Source organism: Myodes glareolus, chromosome 3 (genome assembly GCF_982192425.1).
Source record: "Myodes glareolus chromosome 3, mMyoGla1.1, whole genome shotgun sequence".
NCBI classification, from domain to species: domain Eukaryota; kingdom Metazoa; phylum Chordata; class Mammalia; order Rodentia; family Cricetidae; genus Myodes; species Myodes glareolus.
Window position 1 is genome coordinate 62,861,374 of NC_142028.1, and position 5,425 is coordinate 62,866,798.

Genomic DNA, 5,425 nt, shown 5'->3' on the forward strand with positions numbered 1-5,425 from the left:
AGCCCGGCGACGTACGCGAGCACGCAGCTCGAGAACGCGCGCCCCCGCGGCCCGCGCCCTCCCCCCCCACTCCGGGCGGAGGAGAACGGGGGGGAGCGCGCGCCCGCTTCCCGCCCGGCCAGAGCTGGGGGAAGGGCCTTCCTAAAGGCGCGCCGGCGCGGGGCGGGGTCTGGCCGGGTGAGCGACTGCTGCAGCACGTCTTCTCGCGAGCTCGGCGTGGCGTCGGCACTTACCCCGGAAGTGTCTGCGCGGGTACGCGCCGAGTGGGTGGGCCAGCCTTTGTCTTTTTCCCGAGAGTGTTTCTGCGTCGGAGCGGTTTGCGGGTCAGCGTTCCGGTGGGAAGTTTGTGGATCCGTGACCTTGAGCCCTTTTCCTTTTCCCTCAGGTCTCTGAGCCTCCTTTATCTTCCTTGTAGTGTTGTCTTGACAGTTATGATACTAGGTTCGTAGAACAGTGTTCAAATAAACGATTCCGTACTATTTTGCGTTGCTATGGATGGAACCCACAAGTGCTCTACCTCTGAGTTACATCTCAGATTATTATTTTGGATACAAGCTCTATTGCCCTGGCTGTCCTAGAACTCACTATGTAGACCAGGCTGGTCTCACAGAGGTCTGGCTGCGTCTGCCTCCCGAGTGACCAGTTTAATACCTTGAAGTTAGATTAGGCATGACAGAAAAGTTTTCTAACCTTTAAGAATGTAATATGTAGGGCCGGGCGGTGGTGGCGCACGCCTTTAATCCCAGCACTCGGGAGGCAGAGGCAGGCGGATCTAGGTGAGTTCGAGGCCAGCCTGGTCTACAAGAGCTAGTTCCAGGACAGGCTCCAAAACCACAGAGAAACCCTGTCTCGAAAAACCAAAAAAAAAAAAAAAAATGTAATATGTAGGTGTCCAGTGTGCTGCCAGATGGCATGGACGAGCTTGTTCTGGGCCATATGTGAACTCAGTTTTGATTGGTTCCCTTTCAGTTTTACCCAGTCACGGATGGGTTTTGTTTATATACTTCATTCTCAATTCAACTGATGTTCAGTGTAAAGTTTTCCCTTTTTCTCTTCTGCTTCCTTAGCTTTCCTTCCCAGAAGCAGTTCCTTAAATATTTTTATTAGTTAACTTATTATACAGCTTAGGTTTTTTTCACACAAGAACTTTCTGTATCAAATGGCCTTGACTTCCAGAAACCTCCTGTTACAGCCTTCTAAGAATATATTTCAGGAATCACCATACCTAATTTTTGACTATTTTGAAAATAATTCCAGAATCTTATGAAATGCACTAACAATCATTTTTGTCTCATAACACACCATTTTATACACAGTAACTTATATAGTCACACAGGGTCCAACCTTTGGTTTTTATAACTGCCACAATCAGTGACCATGTAGGATCTATTCCTGGAAATAGGAATATCATTAAGGACATATCTGACAGAATACTTGTCTAACCTAGTTTGATCCTCAGAAAACCAGTTAAAGGGTATGAGCATTTTCTTTATTTTGGGACACAGTGTCAGTATCTCAAACTGGCCTTGAATTCACAGCAGCCTCCTGCCACAGCTTCTTGTGTGCTGAGAATGCAGGCATGTGTCACCATGCCTGCTTTAGCATGTATAACTTGGTAGCTGTTGTGTCTCACGTTATCAAATATTTTGATCTTTGTCAATCCAGCGAAAGTGGTATCCTCCAGGCCATTTAATCTTTTGAAGGAGTGAGCCTTTCTTCATGTTCTCTTCTAGCCTCTGAGGGCATCTGCACACACTTGATATACACACTTTGACACGTTTTCCTTGGTGTGTTTTATCCTTTGCTCATTTTACTTGATTCATAGCTCACTGTAGACTAGGAAAATCAGCAGTTCGCCAAATGAATTGCAAATAGTTCAGTGTTTTTTGGCATTGCTATTTTGTGTGTTATGTATGTGTGTGTACGTGCACATGTGTGAATGCGTGCGTAGAGTCAGAGGACTTTAAAGAAATGCTTCTATGTTTCATAGTATGACCCAGGAATTGAACTCAAGTTCTCAGACTTGTGACACTTTTTTTTTAAAGCCTGTTGAACCTTCTTACTGGCCCTATTGTGTTTGTCATATGAGTGCCCCACCCCCAATTTTATGTTATAATTCAAAGGTTTTCTCATTTTCTTCTGATGTTGTTTGGAGGTAAAGTCACACATAGACCAGGCTGGCCTAGAACTTACTATGTGGCTGAGACTGGTCTTAAACTAATCTTCCTGTCTCCTAGATGCTGGAGGCACAGGTCTGAGCCACCATACTTGGTTTGAGGTGTGAAGATTTTTTTAAAAAAATTTAATTCACAATATGCATGTGAGTTCAGAGGCCAGATGTCAAGTCCTAGAGCTGGAATTACAGGTGGTTGTGAGCCACCTGACTAAATGGGGCTGGGAACACAATTCTGATCTCCTGCAAGAGTAGTAGATGCTCTTAAAGTGCTGAGTCAGCTCTCCATCCCTTTCTACTAGTTATAAGGCTTGCTTTGTACAGTAGCAATTTGGCACTCGGGAAGTGCCTCAGCAGTAGAGCACCTACCCACCATGGTCAAGGCCCGCTCCCTCCCGTTTGATCCCTGCATCGTTTGCAGCTGCTATCAGGAAGCCTTGTGGGTATTGGTATTGCTAAACCCTTCCAGACAAGAAGAGTGATGACTGGGTAGTGGTGGAGGGAGGCAGTGCAGGTGGATCAGGCGGATCTCTCTGAGTTTGAGGCCAGCCTGGTTTACAGAGTGAGTTCCAGGATACACAGAGAAACCTTGTCTTGAGAAGCCAATAAAAGAAAAAAAGGAAAAAAAAAGGGGGGGGAGTGATGACTAGAAGACACAAGTTTGTGCAAGCACCCTCCTTCCTTTACTGTCTTCCCCTGAGGACACAAGCACTCATCAATATTGTGGCAGACACCATGGAATTGTGGGATGGATGCTCCCAGAAGAGGACAGGGAGGCAGAGCCAGGCTCCATTAAGGCTGTAGGTGTGCTCCAGCTTTGTCTTAGGAGGTCATGACTATTTGGGAATCTAGGGCTCCGTTTACAAAGGGTGACAATTGTGTCTTGTCTTTGTAGAGAGGGGGAGCATTGTTTTTGTCTGTTTTCCCTACTGGCCTCTGAAGTGTTGGTACCCATTAACTGGTCTTCAAAATTTGGCTGTGGGGTGGAGGGGGTTTGAAATTTGGAAGCCTGGGAATTTCTCCTTTTATCCTCTCCAGTGCTTCTGTCCTTGCACTGCCAGAGGATCTTTCCAAAGCCTGTGCCTCATCTCAACTGTCTTTCTCGTCTCTTCAAGTCTCTTGACTGAGAATCCTGACCTGCTACACTGCCTGCCACCCTTTGCTGCAACTTGGCTTAGTTCCAGGGAAATCACTTAACATGAGACTTAGTTAAATGACAGAGAATACAAGGGGCTAAACTAAGCTGAGATTCTGAGGTAGGCAGCTGGGGGTCTGGGGGTCTGGAGGTCTGGGTGGGTTGTAGGTTCTTTTGACTTTGTGTCATTCTTACCAGGGTCAAACACAGCTGTGTACGCTCCAGGAATCCTGTTTAAAATTGGATGGGAAGGTAGAAGGAGAAAGACAGTGCACAGCAGCCTCATCTGAACAAGGTTCTAAGACACTAGCAGCCTACACCTGTCATATCACAGTGCTCAGTCTTGTTAGTTGCAAGGGAGACGGAAGCACATTGATTATGGCCTATTAGGTGCACCCCTAAAGGCTGTAGGTTTTAACAAGCTAGTGTTTGGGGAAATCGAGGGTCAGCCATCAGTGCCCCGGCTCTAACTGCTTACCTGAGCGGAGTTCTGCAGTTTGCCTTCCCTTCCTGAGTAGATGACTGAAGAACCAAGCCTCATACTCTAAAGGCACAGTGCAGCTCCCTTCACTGTTCTTCCTGGGCTGATTCCTATGATTGTGCAGGAACCCTCTGCACCTGTATTCTTGGATTGGAACAAGGCCTCCCTTACTGTGGCTGTAGGCTTTAACCTCCAACTTTGTGACTCCCCTAAAGATTCCCTACTTTTTATTCCTGCTGCCTCTGGGCTGCCTTCTTGTACCCTTAGGTTTTCTCACTTGTCCACAGGGACCTTTGGTGCAAAACACCTATCCCAGCAACCCAGAGGACATAGAGGGGCACAGGAACAGGGTGAGGCTGATTCTGAGCCCAGGTGTGCAAGGCAGCCAATTTTATCCAGGAGGCATCTGCTGACCTGCCTCAGCTGCGGGCTGAAGCAGTCTTTTCCTCTAGAGAGCACAGATGCTCCCAGAGGCAAGCTGAGTAAGCTGGAAGCCTGTGTACACACCAGCATGCAGTCATAGCCTCCCAGCCTGTGCACACCAGCACGTAGTCATAGCCTCCCAGCCTGTGCACACCGGCCCGCAGTCATACCCTCCCAACCTGTGTGCACATTATCACTGCCTTGAAATCTCGTGCTCTCAGGCAGGTTCTAGCCTAAAGGATCTCTGTGATCTGATGCACGCGTGCGCGCGCGCACACACACACACACACACGTTCCCACCTCTGCTCAAGCTGCAGTCCCTTAGGCAGTAGCTTCATGCTTCTGGTTGTGATATCCCAAGGTCCAGAACCTCTCACATTCAGAAAACTAGCTGCTGGCTTTGCTTGGTCCACATCAAGTCTTCAGAATTCTGTAGACAACACTGCCTTCATGAAGCCGCCCTTGACTGAGCTGAACCTCTGTCCTCTCACAGCTTTGCCCTTTTTACTGCAATGGCCTCACACTAGGCCACACTAAACATTCAATAAATGTCCCCTGAATGAGACTCTATGATGAAGGTACAGTGGATCAGCTGACAAAGGAGACAACCTCAAGTTATTGTGCTTTGCTTTGGGCAAAATGATCATGAGGCAAAAACGAGAAAGTCAGACTCCTTTTGCTTGGATAAAACAACTTATTTTTCATAGTCAGCCTGCCACCTTGCACCTCGAGCAAGCCTTGCCCAAAGCCCAGGTGTCTGCAGCCCTGCATACCTTCCACATAGCACCATAGTGGCTCCACCTGGGGGTTTAATGCTGACGTTCTCAATAGCACCACTAGGAACCTTTTGGGCAGGATCATTCTCTGTGGAAGGTGGTCCTGGGCGCTGTATCTGTTCTTTTGACAGTTACTGAAATGGAACCCAAGGCCTGCTGCATGCTAGATAATCATTCTGTCACTGAGCTATACTCCTGGTCCCCTTTGTAGTAAAAAAAAGTTTGAGGCAGTCTTGGTGTATAGCCCAGGCTGGCTTCCAACATGTAGCAGTCCACCTGACTTTAGCCTGCCGATTACTGGGATTCCAGGTGTGTATTAGCTTGCCCGGCTGTAAAATATTTAGCAGTACTGATCTCTGCACAGTTGCAGCAATAACAACTCCCTCCCCAAGCTACAATAGCCAAGTGTCCCTCTGGGGTTAAAAATGGCCCCTGGC